Source organism: Cyanistes caeruleus, chromosome 9 (assembly GCF_971803275.1).
Source record: "Cyanistes caeruleus chromosome 9, bCyaCae1.hap1.1, whole genome shotgun sequence".
NCBI lineage: Eukaryota > Metazoa > Chordata > Aves > Passeriformes > Paridae > Cyanistes > Cyanistes caeruleus.
Window position 1 is genome coordinate 30,999,214 of NC_141709.1, and position 19,291 is coordinate 31,018,504.

The window sequence follows — 19,291 nt, forward strand, 5'->3', positions numbered from 1 at the left end:
GATTTTATTATTTTGGGATTATGTTCGCCAATAAAAAGGAAAAGACAGCGCGGGCCGAAAGAATTTGATGGCTATGCAATTATTTTGAATTGCCAGGCTGCCTCCCGAGGCTCTCACCTGGCTCCCTGAGCCTGGATCATGTCCTGGGCACCAGGAGCCAGCCCATGGCTCCCTTGTCACCAACTCTGGAAGGACTTTGAGTCACTGTTTAGCGCCTGATGGTGACACAAAAGCTCCTGCACGACACAGGCACACAGCAGGCAGATGGGACTCGGAGCGCAAAGAGGATAAAACATCATTTTTAACAAAATCCATTTCTTCAGGTGACCCGAACTTGAAATTAAGGCGCTAAAATCCAAGACCAAGAGGATTTCTGATTGGCAGCCGGTGATGTCAGCCCTGTGACAATTACAGAGGGAACCCATGTAATAATTCCCCGTGGGATGCAGCAGTGAGACATCGCACACAACCCATTTGCAGGGGATTACACGGCACATCTCAGGTAGTTAAAGTCACTGAGCCTTTTGACCTTGTGCCTCCTAAGGCACCATCACCCGGGGACACGCTGCTTCTCATGTGTGTCTTATTGCTTAAACAAAACCCAGCAACCTCAGCCCGCCACCCCGGGCTCTTTGCCTGTGAATTATTGCACCGAAACAACGCGGACATAATAAACAGCACTATTTATTAGCTTATTCTGTGATTTCAGAGATGACTACACAGACTGAGAAGGCGGAGGGAGGCTGGAGTGAAAGCGTTTCTCAGGTCACTGCCTTGAGCACAGATATTTTGTGCTGGCACGATGCTTGGCGAGTAAATCTTTGCAGTCCTGAAGTGGCTGGAATTAATCGTCCCTCCAGATGGGATCTGAGCTCACTCACTGCCACAGCGTTCAGCATGTAATGAACACCAGGCAAGGTGAAAATTGATATCAAGAGCACTTCTAAGAGCTAAAAAGTTAACACCTAAATTGGAAATCAATATATGCTGTAAGTATTGATCAGCAGAACAGAAATCCTCAGGTTTTTGCCTCTGCTGAGTGGATGCTGTTGGAGGTTAAGCTGAAGTTCCACTGAAACACCCTACTTTAACTGTTCTTTCTTAAAAAAACCCACAAAGCAACCCAATCTTATGCTTTATGGATTGTCTAACCCTTCCACAAGTGCATCCATGCAGAACAACCAGGTGTCTGCAGCGACTTTTTTATTGTCCCTTGGTTTTTGAAGTGATGCTTTTGTCCTCAAGACAAACAGAAGCAGCCAGAGCTGAGGAGCAGCACCTTTGAGGAGGATGGCTGGCACATCTGTGGGCAGAGATTTGGAGCTTGCTGAGCACACAGAAGCCCAGGTCCCACCTCTGCGATGCTCTAAGTTCTCACTGTTCTCTCAAAAGCATCCCTGCTGCTTTTCGAGGGGGAATCTCTGCCCTGCCCTGGTGGGGACACAGCTCCTTGGGTCAGTGGTGGGTGAAGAGCAGAGTGTGTCATCCCATGCTGTGTCTCTGCTCAAAGTAAGCTTTTCACACACGCTGATGAATGAAAGAGCTGTGAAAAACAAATGTCTCATTGTTGGAGTCCTCCAGCCTGCGAGGAAGCAGGAATTTCTGTGCTCTACATCAAAGAAACACTTGACCCTATGTGATCAATTCCTCCTCCTAATTATTATGTGCTGAAAGACCTGAACTTCTGCGAAGTCTCACAGGTGAAAAGGGGCAAGAATATCTCAGGAAAGGTTAGAAAATCCGTACATTTCTATAAATATTTGTTGGTCTGCATTCCTTTAACTTTGCATGATTAAATACAGCCTGCTTCTGTTCTTCCACTTTATCCTCCGGGGAAATTTATCATCAAAATTATTGTACAGCATTCATTACTCTAGCCTCATTTAAAACCTTGCCCTACTTATTATTTAGGCTGCAAAAAAAAAAAAAATGTTGCTTTGTATAGTATTTCCTATAATAGTCTCAATCATTACATTTAAAAGATTGCTGTGAGGCAGCTTAGCCTGCATTAGAGGAAAATAAAGTGGGATGCCACAGTTAAGTGTTACAGTTCTAATTCAGCTTTTGTTTCCCAAATCATAACAATGCAATGTTTCAGCTCCTTAAAAGGCTTTCACTGCTCATTAGCGACATCCAGGACTTCAGCCCCTGGATTTCAAAGGGACATCCAGTGGTTCTTCTCCAGCTTAAAAAGTGGTGGGGAAAGGCAGAGGGATGGCAAGGAGTGGAAGGGAGGCAGGAGGCTCCATCAATTCAGAGGTGGGGCTGTCTTTTGAATCAATGGTGCAGGGAACACACTCAGCTGACAGAGCAGCAGGGAATGCAAACAAATGATGTTTGTTTAACCCTTACTCAAAATCTCTGTTTAGGAAAAAGAGACAGACACGACTCTTGAGAAGAAACAAATGCAGTGTTTAAATGGAAGGAAAAAAAATTAACTTAAATCCCAGTAGTGTTATTTGAAGCCTCTTAGTTTGGGCTCCTTCAGTAATGAGGCTGCTCTGATGCTGAGCACCATTGCTGGCCTTTCAGATAACACTGCAGATGTGTTTGTCTAACCCTTCTGTGCTTCTGGAAAAAGCACAGCTGGTTTTGCACTGCAGAGCCTGCAGGGAAGGTGATCAGGGAAAAAGCATCTCCTCCCCATCAGCAGCCCCACCAAGATCTCCTCCGTGGGCTGCAGAACCAAAGACTTTTGCTTCTGGTTTGACCACACCAAACTCAAACTGAAACCACAGGGTGGGCAGAAAGCCACTCATTAACACAGGACATTTTGTTGGAGGTTATTTATGTCATGTATTTACTGTTCAGGTTGTTCTGTCCCCCCTCACTTCCCTTCCCTGGACCTGACTGACCTCAGTGGCTTTTTGCTACCCCAGACCTGGCTGTGCTTCCCTCTTTTCTTTCTCCATCCCAAATCAAAGACCTGATACAGGACTTAGGAACACACAAGGAACCCCTGGTTTAACCCTCTGTGATGGTGAAAATTCCCCAGTCATTCCTAATCTTTGCTTCAGGTTTTGATTCCTGACTCTGCTTTTCCCTTTCACCCACCCACCTTGTCTTTCTGACTGTTTTCTACAAGGGGCCTTGCAAAGACCTTTCAGCATCGTAAATAAATGAGATAAGCCAGTTCCTCTCTCTTCCTTTCGTATTGACAAGTTCAAAGACTTCGAAGAGATTAAGAGAGAAAGACTGTAAGTGACCTGCTGGGTCATCAAGCCTAGGCTTTCCCTATCACTTCCAGCCATATCCTACACTACCTTTCTACTGGATAAGCCTGATCTTATCAACATCTCCCAAATGTTTGGTTTGTGGGGGTTTTTTTCCCCCTTATCATTTGAAGCAGTTTACGAGGTACAAATGAAAGGCTTAGTGGTCTGTAACTCCCTGGATCATTTTCTTCCTGGTGTCACCGGAAGGCATCCTGTCCTTTCTATCCCTGAGCACAAACATTCCTCATCACCCACGGGAAGGGAAAAAGAAGGAGTTTTGGTGGAAGGAAGGGAAAGGAACAGGATGGAGGAGTTAAGGTTCATACAAGATGTACTGCCAACTCTGGTACATGCAAACTGGTGGAAAAATGAAAATTCCTATTTTATCATAGAATCACAGAACGGTTTAGGTTGGAAGGGACCTAAAAAAATCATTCAGTTCCAACCCCCCCTGCCACAGGCAAGGACACTTTCCACTGGAGAGAGTGGTCAAGGGAGGGATCAATACTTTCCTTGGCTATTATTTTATCATTAAATTTCACAGATAAATAAATATTGTTTTATTTTCTACCACTAATTGTATAGATTCAGAGCTAATAATGAAAAATATGCCACATCCTGTTATTTGTCATGCACCAAACACAGCTTTCCCATAACTCTGGTCAGCAGAGGCTGTTCCTGGTCGGTTCTGATGAGGATCTGTGTGCTCATTAGCTGTGCTGAGCAAATGGGGAAAATCACCCTCCACCAAGCCCACAGCCACCCCAACACCCAGCTCTGGGTGCCAGCAGCTGCTCAGAACACCCAGATGCACACTGGCAACCTGGCTTTCAACAGCATCCCTTTGGAAAATCCATAATGCTAAAACACCCCTAGGGCCATGAAAGGGCCTTCCCCAGGAGAGAAGTGTTTTGGGCAGCCTCTCCCCAGTCGTTTAGTTGCATAAAAAGCTTTAGGTCTGCAGCTGGCTGCAAAGAGCAGCAGAGACCTCACCCAAAAGGGTCAGCCTTTGGTTCAGGACCAGGAGAGGTCAAACCTCACTGCAGTTCCAGGAAAGCAGAGCCACAGCCTGTTCACCCATGTGAGCCACAAACACACCAGGATACAGCACTCACACACGAGGGAGCAGCTCACCCCCCCCTCTGGGTCCCCAACAGCCCCAAACCTCTTCTTACACACAGCAAACATCTCCATAGGACACTATTTCACCTCCTGAAGCTGATGTGTGAAACCAAAACATCTCCCCAAACCAGGTTCCTGGAACAACCTGGAGAGCACACAGGGGCATGCAGGGCTTGAAACTGGGGAGCACCCAGTGCTGCAGCAAAAATGAGGATTGGGGTGAGGCCAAACAGATCCTCAAGACTTAGAGAGGAAGGAGAGGAAGAAATTTGGATTTTTATTTGTTTTTAGTGATGTATTAATTCTGCAACTTGCCATACAACCTTCTTTTCTTCAGAAAAAAACAAGCGTAGTTTGTTTTCTGTAATGAATTGGCACTGTTCTATCTTTAATTAAACAAATCTATCTGTACTTGGATATTCCAAAAACCAGCAAAACCCTTACATGAGCATTTAGAGAAAAATGGATTAACCAAAAGACTTGCAACCTAACATGACTCCCATGGAGAACCTGTTATGGCCTGACCACAATCCCCCATTCCCAAATATCCTGCATGGCTGGCAGGGAGGAGGAAGAGGAGTTGGCCATGAAAAACTGGACTTGGGACCGAGAAGAAGTGGAAGGAGGTGTATTAGCTTTTGTCTTTGTTTCTCACCATCCTACTCTGTTTTTAAGTGGAAATAAATCAAAATAATTTTCCCCAAGTCCAGTCCACCATTTCCATGTGAGAGCCTGAGCAGCACTATCCACTCCCTGAGCCCTGGATGACTTCCCATCAGCAAAAAGGAAAACCACCAGCCCTGAGGGAATGCTTGGGGGATTATCAGCTGCTTGTCAGAAGATGACACACAGAAATCACACACCTCCTCCTCCATCTCAAACCAGAAGCAATGAGCTGTCAGGTTGGCAGGATCTTCTCTGGCACAGACCTTCCAAAAGAGCTGATTTTAAGCATTTTAAGCAGAAAGGTCCAAGTCCCCAACTTGAAGGGATACATCTTTTCCTATGGTCCTTTTTTTCAGATTTTACAGGAGGTCAGCCAGTAAAACAAGGTGGTCAGACCATCAAGTGCTTGCTGTGCTTGAGGTGGCCAATTTTGACTTCTGAGTAGCAGGATCTAATTCCCTGTCAGTTCACTGTCACTTTCCCCTCCCCAGCCCCTGAGTCTCTTATCCATTAAAAATGAAAGGTTTTGAACAGGAGCGAAGGTCATCTCTGCCTGTGCTTCTGTTCCACAGCCAGTGTTGTAGAACAAATACTGATGAGGATCATGATGATAATGAGGAAAATAATAATGAGCATTGATCTCGATGGAGATGCTCCTCCGTTCTACCCAGGCCACTGAGATGAGACTCAGGAATCCCCAGACATAAAGGATGTGTCACACTAAACTTTAATTAACAGCAAATCACAACCCAAATGACATATTCCCCCCCTCACACTCTCAATTTTCATAACTGACTTTTCACAATGAAACTCCAGGGGACATTTGAAACCAGAGAAGAAAGCAAAAAAAAAAACTTCTGCCTCTACGTTCATCTGGTTCCGCCAGGGGAGTCAGCCAGCCGTGATTCCTCTCTGATTTTGCACAGCATAAACCAAAAGCAACTTCAGCCTAGTCCATGGAGAGACATCAGCAGAGATGAGAGGAGAACTGGGTCTGGTGTGCTCCAGGGAGACACACTTGGCACTTCACAGCTCCCCTGCTCACGGTGTGCTCGGTGTCACCAAACAAACCCCACAGCTCCCTTGGGTGACACTTTTCACTTCCCCAGCATTTTCCCCACACAAATTAAACAGGGTCACTTGCTCAGGAGGGACATCCCATGTGAGGGACGAGGCCCTGCTGGCCAGGTCCCCTTGTTCTCAGCAAGGAGCACTGGGGTCAGGCGTGGCACCATGGCAAAAGCAGCTCTACAGATTTCCAAGGTTGCTCCTAATTCCTATCAGGGTCAGAATTAACCCATGCTCAAGGGAAAGTCATGTAGCTGTAAATAATCAGAAATCAGGACTGAAACATTTACTTTTCAGATATGATTTTTGCTGGTGGTGTTTCTGTAATTAAAATATTTTAATCTTGCTTTCAAGTGCCAGACCTTTCGCTTTTTTCCCAATAATCACGAAATATTTTTTTAATTGACACACTCCTCTGTAAGTGCTCACAAAAGGCACCAGGCAGGCAAACATGGGTCCCCTTTCTGTCAAAGCCTAAGGGAGATCTTGTTTATGAAAAAGTGCAACATGTAGAATTCTTTAAAAGACCTTTTTTTTTTAATAACTACCATGACATCGTTGACTCCTTTTATGAACTAAGCAGGAGGAAGTAAGGAATATATCAGGCAATTCCATGCATTTATATCCATTACATATTAACTCATTTCATATTGATCATGGAAAGAATAAATTGTTCAGATTAAATCAATCTCCAGCAAGATAAGGTCACAGACTTGTGCTATTAACTGCAATTGGCCACTTAAGGGGAAGATACCAGCAGAATAGTTAAAAAACTCAGGTGCATCTTCCAATGATAACACATCCCATAAATATTCCCCACGGAAAAGTTCATGTAAAGCCACAGCTAAATTCAGAGTGCAACAGGAAATAGATAACAGGAGTTTCAGAGTTCCATGCTACTGTTCAGCCATCCCTCCTCCCTGCAAGCAGCTTCTACCCAATAAAGAACATCCCTTCCTGACACGGGGAGATTCAGCTGATGAAGCAAAGGCTCAGCACAGGACACGAAGCTGCACAGCCCCATCCCTCCCCTACATGGCTCTGCATGGGCAGAATCAACATTTACAGCACTTGGGCAGACAAGCAGGAAAGGATTCCTGATCCTACCTTTGGGAGAAAGAAATAATCATGCTTTCAAAAATAAAAAAATAAAAAAAAGGAGTGAGAAATAAAAGGCCAAGTTTGGATAAAATTCAAGCAAAGCCAGTCTTGCAAATCGTAACTTAGGCAGCTCAGAGTGCTGTAAGACAGGGATCTGTAACCTAATTGAAGTGAATAGCTTGAAGTGCTCTGCTATTAGGGAATCAAAGCTCTGGCATATCTGCTGCAGCGTCTGTGAAACAGCAATAACAGTGTTTGCCCACCTTACAGAGATAATAGAAGTGGTTACGTTTGTGCAGAAATGTGATCGCATAAGAAGCACTGTGGTATAAAAGTGCTAAATATTATTATTAGGTGTATGTTTTGGTACTCCAAAAAACACAATTTATTCAAGCTCTTCTATTTCTTTGACACTTGTAACAGGCTTCCAATGTGGCTTAAAACCCCTGCTCAAAAATAAACATCAGAATAATGAGCTTTCCTTATTTAATTCACCAAATAGGCACAATAAGCTCATGTTTAAACAAAAAATGAAAAGGAAACTTGCTGCTGTGCCAGAACAGCAGCACAATCAATTTTAATTAGCATTGCTCATTGTGGGAAATGATAAGGTATCAGTCATAGTAATTGGTGGTGTTGACAATTAGTCAAAGTTATTAACATCTCAAGACCCAGGACAAAAAAAGCTTGCTGAATTTTAAATATCTGGAGAAGGCTTGCCTCAAAATCCTTAATTTTCACACAGTCTGAAAACATTGCTCAGATTTATTATTTGTTAGCTCCCCATCAGAGCACAAGCACTGGGATAACACCAGCAGCCCAGCATCACTGGCACTTGATCAGTCCAAGTTTCCCACTCCTCCCACAGCCCTGCTGCCTCCCTGCTCCCCACCTCTCTCCCTTTGTTTCCCTTTTCATCCCAGACCCTCTCCCACACTGAATGGATCTGGAAATGCTCCCAGGCAAGGGAAAGGCCTTGGAGCTGGAGCATCTCCAGCGAGGTCCCATCCAGGAACAAGCCTGGGTGCCCAGAGTGAAGGTGGGTGCTGCCACAGGAGCAGCTCTGCTTGCAGGTGTTGCCTGGAGCACCTCAATGGCCAATGTGAGCCATGCCCCAGGATTCTGAGAAGTTCAGGTGCAAGGCAAAGCCCATGACAAGACACAGTGAAGGGAACTTCAGGGATCTCTTACAAATCCCACAAATGTCCTGCCTGTGTTTGCTCTCTGACTTCTGCTGAGAGAGAATCTGGCAAAGGAAATCAGTGAACAATAATTCATAATACACAAACCAGGTGAGCAAACCAAAGAGCCCACTTGAATGGTTCACATCAGAGCTGACACAAGGATTTCTGGTCTTTCAGCAAAGTTTATAGGTTAATATCATTATATATTATTTTTCATTATATATTATTTTTCTGGCCACCAAGACCATAAATTCTCCAAGGTCTGGCACTTGGCTAGTTGTACCTTCACATTTTAGTGGTGAATTCCTGAGACACTCAGTAGGTGCTGAGAGCAGCAAATGACCCATCTCAATGAGTTGCATAAGGATCACTCATGGGCACAGCTGATGTACACAAAAAAGGCAGGAAAACTTTGTCCAAAAAGCATTTAGGTAATCTGACAGACCCCTGACCACCTGCCCTAGAAGACAAAGATCATGGAAATACTCTGTCAATTGTTTTCTGCTAGAGTTTCAGTGAAAACTCAATATATTCCACCTCCCACATCCTGCTGTCCCTTCACTGTAAATAAGATGTGTATAATTCTGCAATAGCCATCCTTCTGGTGTAAGTAGGTGTTAGAGTTTAAAATAGCAGAGGTGACACGTATTACTCATTTGTCCTTTTGCTCGCTTTAATGAGTTTATTTGTATGGAAATTAAAAGCCAGGTAAAAATACCATCTCTGTCCCTAACATATGTATCTCTTACACAACCATGGTTATTCTCCTGACCCTTCTCCTGTAACTCTACCTCTCCCAAACTGGTGCAGCCTTTCAAGCAACAGAGCAAAATACGAGGCTGCCACACAGGAACAAATCCTGCCTGGCAGATGCTGCCAAGCTGCACCACTGGCACAACTGACAGAAAGCACAGTCCTGAAAGAAACTCCCCCAAAACCCAACTGAGATTCAAAGCAAAGAAACTCTGATTTAAATTCCCTCTTAGCTGCTGGCCCACAGCAGCAGCAGCAGCGGGGCTCTGCCACTGCGGCCGCCAGATAAACACCATTTTCAAGGTCAATTTCCTATGACCAGTTGCTTCATTTCTCATCATTTTCTGTCCAACTTCATAGATTACCACTTAAAATTGATTTATTCTTTCTCTTCTCAGCATTACTTTGCACTTCATTTAAAAGGGAGGTGGGGGGGGAGGGATTTTTCTCTGTGTTCCACACAACGACACCATCATAAGATGATGGGCTCAGCTTGGCTTCAATTGACTGAAACCTCTGCTCAGTAAAGCAGTGCATTGTAAAAGCCAAACCAAACCAAGAGGCACCTCCCAACCATCTCCCCCTCTCTTCCCCACTGCTAGAAATATTGCTTTTCAGAGACCGTGACTTGGGATTTTACATATGGAGCTTCGTTGTAAAGCAATGTTTTCATAGCTCCTAACAGAAAACCAAAGTTGTGTTGAGGTCTGGTTTGAGGTTCCTCCTGCAGGCCGGTAGCAGTGGCACTCGAGATCAGATTAAAGCTGACAGAGATGAAACTGTGCTGGCCCACATCCTTGGGCTTGCTCCAGGGCCTCTCATCTGCATTTCATCGTGATGTGAGCACATGTTCCCATCATTGGTACACTCATCTGCATCACTCTGAATGTTAATCACAGGCTAACCCAATTTCTTCAGCAAATTTATTACTTACTGTTCATTAAAGTTCATAAAACCTAATGTGAGGCTGAAGGAAGCAGAACACCCTCACTGAGGATTCCTCAGCAGTTCAGAGGTGGCGACGTCAGCCTGAGGAGCTCCTCCTGCCAAGGTGGGTGCCAGAATCTTTCATCCATTCTCCAGGGGATGAGAGGGGAGGGAGGCAACGAGGTACAAAGAGCTGTCACAGCCCTTCAGAAAGCCCTGAAACTGGATTTCTTTCCAAAGTCATTTAATAATATTTTTTTCCAATGAGCAAGGAAAAACAATCAAGGCTTCCCAGCAAGGTGGGGATGTGAGGGGAAGGAAAGCGAGCTGAGAGGAGCGGATCACAGATCAGCACTCATGGGGAGAATCTCAGCAGCACAGACTGCAAATATTCCAGGTTTTCCTGGCGTTGGGAATTGTGGGCTGTCTTCATGATGTCCCCCCAGCAGCTGGATGTGACAAGTGACACTTCACTGCCCTTTGGATTTACTGGTAATTCGTGGCAGGAGCACACTTGGACAACAATCAAGTGCTTAAACCTAAGCGTGTGCTTAAATGCTTTTCTGACCAGGGCTCAGAGAAGCTGTGTTTGTGGTTTTTTGGAAAGGGATGATTTACTGTATTCCAGTCAACAGCCAAAGGTTACCATCCACCTCCCCAATGAACTCTGTGCATCTGAAATGATCTCAGTTTCCTATACCAGTTCCTCAAAACCTCGGGAGCATGCACAAATCCAGGCCTCCAACATCCCGAGTGGAAACTGCTAAAATTCTCCAAAGGATATTGTGACTGAAATATTCAATCAGATGATGCTACCATCAGAATAATGAAGCCTTTGGAGGATTTGCTTCAGTGAGTATAAAATAATTCTGAGAGACACTTAAAAGGAAGAAACCATGTCTGTGGGAAGAAACAGGACCAATTTTTTGCCAGAAGGAGGATTATTCTGCGAGCCAGAAAATGACACCTCTTGGTAGCCCAACATCAGATCTGCTCCTAGGCTAAAATTAGATGTCACAAAATATAGAAAAATAATTTTTGCACAGCTGTGTAAATGAAAATACATCTGTCAAGAAAAGAAAAATTACAGATGCTTACTCTCTCCTTTCCCCAAAATTTCCATAACCATAGAATGATCCAGCCTGAAATTAGAAATTTGCTCTCTCCTTTAATTAAATCAATTTGCATTTTTCTTTTCCTCAGCTGATTAAATAACAGAGAAGCACAAAGGTGAAGGTGGGTTTTGTGATTAAAGCACTGGACGAAGACCCTGGAGGAGGGAATTCAATTCCTGGTCTTGTCACAGGACTTCCTCTGTGACCTTGTGCTCAATCTCTTTGCACCTCTTTTCCCCATGTGCAAAGATGGATATTATTACATTCTCCCTCACAGTCCCCATCTTTTCTGTTGGATTGTGAGCTCTGCAGGGACAGGAGTGTCTATTAAAGCTTTTAGGGATGACACCCCTGCCACAGGGGAGGAATTGCCCAGGGATGTTCTGTCCTGTCCTCCCTCCAGACCCGCAGCAGCAGCAGCAGGGCTGTGACCTCTCGCTGCCATCGCCACGTGGGACAAGCCTGGGTGCAAGGAACACAAAAGGGGTTTGAGGGAATTTCTCAGTGCCTGCTGTGCCCCTTTTTCCATGAGATAACTCTGAAGTGTGGGCCTGTGAGCTGCACAGAGCAGGGCAGGGCGGAACAGCAGCTCGACAGGGCGAGGTTTGCACCGGAGCACAGAGCAAGACAGGGCCACATTTTTATGGTCCTAATCCCATTTCACAGAGCATGGCATCATACAGCACTGCATGTTTTGCAAGCAAGGCCAAGGTATTCCCTCAGGAGGGTGTAAAATTTGACTTTAGTAAGGCAAAACCATCCCACAGCTCTCCATGGGGACGGGGCTCTGGATGAGCCTTGCAGCTGAGTGATCGCAAACGCTGCCAAGAGAAAACAGGAATTCATCTTGGGAAAGAGACTGGATCCTAAAGGAACTATTTTAGAGCACAACAACACACCAAGCTGTCTTCATCTGCACTATTACTCTTGCCCAGCTTGACTGCGAGCACATTGCATCAAATCGGTGGCAGGAAAATTAATATCTTCAAAAGGAAACAGTTCACCTCATCACACACAGTCCAGCTCCCATAATGATAAGTTCCCTGATAGAGATCATCCTCAAAACCCCAGTGGTTACAAGACAGTCTATGGAATTCATCGTTTTTGATGGTTGGTTTGTTGGGTTTTGTTTTTTTGTTGTTTTTTTTAATTGAACCAAAATACAGTTTTGAAAGAATATTCCTTGCCATGCTGTTTTAAGGGATTAACAAGCCATTATGTACTGGAGCATACGTACATAATGGAATCAGCAAACAGGAATCAGCAAGTAATCTTCTGCCTCCACAAAGACTAATGTGTAATTGCCAGAAGCACCGAGGGAATTTCTGCCTTTTGTTAAAGCTTCAGGAGGTGACTGTCGTCAAATTTGACAGAAATACAGAATGCAACAATCGGTTGTAGACATGAAAGTTACTGTTTCACACAACAACAAACTTTCATTACAGCTGGGAGCGAGAGGCTGCGTATTGATTTGCAGATGTAAGTGCTAACTGTTATTATTTAGTAGATTATGGGAACAGAGCAGTGGGCTTCTGAACACCACGCACAAAGAGAGGCAGGATATGCAAGATGAATTTTATGAAGCAAATCATCTTTGTGGAGCCTTTACACTGATACAGCCTGAGTTTAATTCCATAAACGGGGAGCCGTGATCAGACAGCTGATAGGCACCACATTTCCCTGAGCAATTGCTTTCCCATTACCAACCTGCATCAAACCAAAGCACCACGGGGGAGAGCAGGGCACGAAGAATGAATATCAGAGCAAAACCCAGAAACGTGGCAATGTTACAGAGCTAAAGCAAAGCCTGTGGCTTTACAGAACAAATCCCCTGCATGACAGTGTGAGAGCAGCCAAAGTGAGGTACCACAAAAACCCTTCCTCTGGGACCATCTTCGAGTTCAAACCATGGGAACCTGCAGAGTTCCTTCCTGGGGTGATGGTTCTGCAGAAATGTTCTCATCCTTAGGAATACAGAAGGCAAACAATGCCTAGTAGGATTCTCACTGTAGATTAAGAGATTTATTTTCTATTTCTTCATTAGAAGGGCTGAAATGTCCTAACTTGTCCTGTGGGAAATGAGAGGACCACTCCTGGGGAATTGAAAGAGTGACAGTAAGAAATGTGTCTGCCCAAATCATTGTGCCAGAACTAACTCATCTGCATTTCTTGGAGAAAGCAAGTATTCTCTGTGCTTTTATTCTTTGAAGTTTTTCACTCCAAAGTAGCCATTAGAGTTTTTGGTACTGATACCAAACCCTGCTAAACAGCACAGGTGACATCAGACCCTTTCTTGAAAGCTCATGCAAGGGCGGGATGCCAAGAAGCGTCATCCAAATAACTCCTAAGATTTCTACAACCCCACTCCATAACACACAACTCCTGCATGCAAACAGTAGTTCCACGTTCTTATCTGGCATCTGTTTGTCCACAGAAAGGTACACAGTGAGAAGTAAATCGTTAACAGCTTTAAAAGCTGAGCTCAGATGTTTGTGCCCAAGGCAGCAGAGAAGCCATGGACTCATCAAACACCTCAGGTGAGAAGCTGATCCCAGCAGTTAGGTTTGCAATGGAGCTGCAGGTTCATGAAGCAGGAAACGAGGTCTCTGAGTCTCTTATTTTTAGCCATTGACTGTATAAGATGCTGTAATCAATCATAACCTCTCCAGGAATAGCAGCACTGTGCTGGAGTGGGGACAGTCTGTGCAGGGACTGCTTACTCCTTGCTGCTCCAGATGGAAAGATTCTCCCTGGAAGAGCTGTGGCAGAGTTTCGTGTCCCATGGCTGAGCCCCACCAGCCCAATGCCACCACACCAGGTTTTAACCCTGTTATTCCTTTGCATCAATCCCTCACAGGATAATTGCATAGCTTCCCCTCTCTATTTTCTGAGCTATTCACACACAAACAGCTGCTGGCCAAGCCAGGAAAACTGCACGCAGGTGTTTAAAAGCAATGTTAAAAATAAAAAGCAATTAACAGACCTGTTAAAATACACAGAATTCCTTTCACATTTCCATCAGGGCTGAGGAGTCAGCAATGCAATGCTATGGATAACATACACCCTCCCTTCAAAACCTCATTATGCTGTAGCACATCAGTATTCCAGCAACATCTTGGGTGGGAAGTTGTAGCAATATTGATAAATTATATTCTGTCCACATCACTTGGGTGCCAGTAATGTTTCAAAAAGCCTGGAGGATCAGTGGGTGACTCTTACAATGTATACATAAAGAGAAATCTTGTTTTGTCTCCCTAGAGACAGTTTCTCTTCTAATGGAGTGTGGTCAGAGGGGTTCTGCTTAATTCATGCATTTAACTCTAGATCTCCATCACTTCACAGTGGTTTTGTGCTAACTACAATGTATAGAGGCCATTAGGAAGCACGACTAAGATTGACTTCTCTTCCTTCATGGATTATACAGAAGGAATGGGAGCAAATCGGGCTCATTAGCATATGTTTAAAGAGTTCACGGGGTTGGCAGTAGCAGAAAGTACCCAGCAACCAGCAGAGACGTTTAATTCTAAACCTTACACATCAACAATAAAAGGAATATCTCTCCTTCTCACTGTTACATCATTAAATGAACCAGAAGGAGCTAAACCAGGACCTCTGGAGGTGCTGACAACAGAGAGTTGTCTGAGCTTGGCGGAGGATAACGTGAATTTTAATTATCGCAGCGAAGTCCTAGAGTGTTTATTCCATTTCAGTGGAAGGAATTAGTGCTGAGATATGTGCCTGAAGCCCCAGGAGCAGGGCTGTGTGCCCCTGGAGCCCTGGGAGCCTCAGGAGCCTGGGGAGCAGTGCTCCAGCCCAGCAGCACCACGGCCACACCACGCTGATTTCTGGCCACCAATTTCTGGGCCAGAAATTCTCATTTTTGGGCTGCAGCTGGGAACCCAAGAGGAGATGCAGGTGAGAGCAGCAGGAGTTTCAGCTGTTTCTGCCTGTCCTGCTCACAGACCTGAGCCACCTCCTGCCTTCAGGTGTCACCGCACAAGGGGAGACTGAGAACTCTCACCACGAGCAGCAAGGGGCACGTGGAGGTGAGGAAAATGTGGGTTTGGTGTGGAAAGGGGCAGCAAAAGGCTCTCCTGTGCCCTTCCTGCTCCCCAGCTCCTTTTCCCTGAGGCTGAGAGCAGCATCCAGGCTCTCCCCTCTGGATCACCAACCCATGGAGAACCAGGCTCTGCAGAGACAATTTAAGGTAGGCGGATAAGTAATGTAATTTTTACACAAACCTCCTGAATAAGAGCCTTTGCTGTAACTGAGTTTTCGGGAATAGGGTAGGGCTGTGCTGGTTAACTCACAGACACTCTGCATTCTGCTTGTCCCCCATCCCAAAAGAAAGCCTTTCCCTCGTGGATGTGAGGCTGCCCTCATGCAGGACCAGCAGCACGACAGCCCCACGCTGCAGACAGCCTCCCCTGCTTGGAATTCTGGAAAAATGTCAGATACCAAGGAGCATATGTTCCAAGTGCCCCTGAGCAGTCACAGAACACTACATTTACAAACAGAGAAAAGCAATTTGAATCACTCAGTACATTTGCATGCGGCGTCTGCAGGATGGTTTAGAATGAAGATTAATGTGCAGATTGGAGCAGGGGGCTGTGGTGACAGGCAGGGCCAGCCAGGGAGAGCTGGCAAAGGATGCTCAGGGATGCAGGAGCCCCTCACAGAACCTCCCCAGGGACAGCAGCAGCTTTTGGGTGCAAATGCCAATGCCAAGGCTGTTTATTGCTTTTGCAAGTTACTGCTGCTTACACTGAGGCTGGCAAAGGCCATCTGAAATTAGATCCTAATCTCGTGTCCCAGTGGCTGGCAGAGATGGTGCCTGGGCCCAGCAGCTCACAGGGATGGGCTCTGCATCCTCTCCAATACTCCCAAAACCACAGACCCTCACCTTTCAGCATCTCCATCACCTTCACTCACAGAGAAATCAAGTTCAAAGGGCAGAACCAGGGAAGCAAAACCCCCCCTGCACATCAAGCAGCTCCTGCTTTGAATGAAACTGAGAATTTCTGGGGGTGTTTTGAAGTGCAGATTGCAGCCAAAGGCCTCGGTCAGGTCCTGCTTGCCAGCACCACCCTCACTAAGAGGTGGCTACCACGCTGGGATTGAGCAGCTGAGGCTTTTGAAGCATAAGGCTCTGGTTTATCAGGTAAATAAGCCAGGGAAGTGATAAGCTACTCTCTGAAAACCCTTCAATAATCACACTGATATATGCCTTGAACTCACACTCCTTTCAGACTTCCCCGGCTTTTTAATGACAGAAAAGAAGATTTCAGTTTCAGAAATATTCAGTGTTCTCCATTGTCAGTCTCTAGCTTAAAAAATAATTAAGTTTACTCTCCTGCTAGCCTGTTATCAGGTCAGTGCAAGATGCTAAGAGATCAGTATGCCACAGTAAGAAATATTCCTGTCTATTTAATGCACTAATTCAATCTCAGTAAAGAATGAAACCCATGAAGTATCTATTTATAAAGTAAATATAGCAAGAAGAAATCAAATATTGGTCCTGTTTCAGGCCATTAGCTGAGAGGATGCTGGGAAGGTAATAGCCATGATTTTTATAGTGCTAAAAAAGAAGTGGTTTGTTCCGACCAGCCTTTGTTATTTTTTTTTTTTTCATGCCAATAAGTGTCAACCTGAAATGTTGTGGGGAGAGCTGGACAAGAATCACCTCAGTTGTGATCTGAGAAAACACTCCCAGGATGTTTTGTCCTCTTTATCACATCCAAAGGTGGATGCACACAGCGTTCAGGAAATTATTGCCCACTCCCAGCAGCTCATTTCAACATTTCCTTCTGTAAATGCAGCTTTGTGGACTGGCAGCTTTCAAAAAGTTATCCATTCTGCTTGGAATCTTCCAGGAATTTGCAACAAAAGCCAGGGCCTCCTAAATGAAAGTGTTTCCACTCAGCCATCCTCCCTTGGTGCCTCTAAGGGTGTTAATTGGATTACTTCATGGAGATTATTTTCCAGTACAGTTTAGATGTAAATATATTGGGATGTAGCATCTCTCATCCCACTGATGGGGGACTCCAGAACCCACAGGAGAACAGTTTTGGGCCATGGAATGGAGCTGACTCTGTGGTACTCACAAAGCACCACCAAGGAATCAACCAAAATTTTCAGGGAGGAGAATTAAAAAAAAAAAAAAAAAAAATCCAGCTTTTATCATTTAGCACTTACTTTTTAAATTATTATTTCCTTATTTTTTGAGCCAAAGCAGCCCATTATGTCCCCTCTTCATCCCCTAACACCCAGTGCTGAACTGACTCCAGTCTCACTCCTCCATTCTGCAAATCCAGCAGAAACTCTCTGTCCTGCATTCTCCACATCCATTCATCACACAAATTAATGCAGAAGTTTCAACTGCCAAACTAATACTACTGTAGAGTGCAATTAAAAATGCATTTGATTTCACTAATATTTCACAAAAAACATTTTCACAAATAGCAACTCCTTTCAAAAGAAAAATAAAATTACACAGTAAACGTCACCAGAGCTTTAAATAAAGGGAATTGCTATTGATCTCTGGGTATCCTAAATTCAGTAAAATACTGTGGCAAAATTGTGTTCTAATGAAACAGTAATTTAAATGTCATTAATTTCATAGTTGCCATTCCCTTTCTGCTACACTGATCCCTAAATTAAGGGCGTTAATGTCTCCTGTGTCATTTAGGGATTTAATGATTTTGATCCAGATTTAAAGATTTAGAAGTGTTTTGTTTGGAATTTCCTATATACTCTCCTAGGAACCATTCAACCTTTTCCAGAAGCAGGACAGGAGCTAATGGCAGTTTCCAAATAAATCTGTATTTTTAAATTTGGGAAGAAACTTCAGGGTTTTTCCATTTCAAAGCAGCCAGCTTCCCTTCCTCCCTTCCCATGGCAGAGCTGCACAGCTCAGGAAACTTGTCACGAGATGATTTCTGAAACACCTTTCAAATATGGGATTCTTGCTACTTTATAAAAGCAGGCATGAAAAACAGAGTTAAATGTTAAACATCACAAAATCCTGGCTGTACAATTTGTGTCACAATCAAAGACCTTCCCACTCTTCACAAGCCCCTGACAGGAGGCTGCAGCCCAGTGGGGGTTTGACTCCTCTCCCAGGTAACAAGTGACAGGATGAGAGGGAACGGCCTCAACTCTCACCAGGGGAGGTTTATATTGGAAATTAGGGGAAAAATTATTCACTGAAAAGGTGGTCAGGCATTGGAACAGGCTGCCCAAGAAAGCAGTGGAGTCACCATCTCTGGGAAGTGTTCAAAAATGTGGAAGTGGCACTTGGGGACATGGTTTAGTGGGGAATGTGACACTGCTGGGTTATGGTTGGACTTTCCTAAACTAAATGACTCTGTGATAACTTCAATGCACTGAAGTTACTGCTGCTTCCTCCCCACACACTGCCTTTAATTGTCCACACAGAGAATTTAAATAGCTCAACCTGGAGCTGAATTCTTCATTTAAGTGGTTTGTGTCTTTACTGGATAATCTCGTACATGTGCTTCATTATATCAATAACAGTAGGAAATTATTGATTTTTCTGAAGCCATTAAGTTCAATTAACTTTTCAATTCAAATGGAAAAATGGTAAATTACCTTCATTTGATGGTTAAAAACAGTAAGGGAGGGGAAAAAGAAAGGCTAATACCCTAATTTGTGAAGTATGTGAGCAAAGTGGTAAAGGTAAAGCAAACAAATGAATATTCGTGTAATAGCTCTAATCAGCACTACTCAGCATTTAAAACTGGCATCATTATGCTCACTGGACTGTGCAGCTAGAAGTAGTTGTGATGTTGTTTACCCACTTAATCTTGTGAATAAATTATAGCAGAATAAATAAGAAACAATAGGAAAAAGAGTGGAAAATCATTAGGAACAAATTAAGCTTCTGCTTATCCTCAGCCTAAGGCACACCCAGCACACCCCAAAAGTTGCTGAATATTGAAATGTAGAGAAGTTGGAAACACAGGCCCAAAACTCTCCAAGGTCTTGGGAGACAAACCTGGGCAAGCAGGTAGGGAGAATCCCTGGATGTGTGAGCCCTCCCTGTAAAACTCAGGGATATGCAGATCCACAAATGATGAAATAAAAACATGATTTAAAAATCTTTTAAATCATATGCTAG

General features: G+C 44.3%; 1 protein-coding gene across 5 annotated transcripts in view; it reads right to left on the bottom strand.

The window, feature by feature from the left end:
* DAB1 (DAB adaptor protein 1) overlaps positions 1–19,291 on the bottom strand; it is a 418,255-nt gene that overhangs the window by 219,727 nt on the left and 179,237 nt on the right. The window lies entirely within an intron of this gene.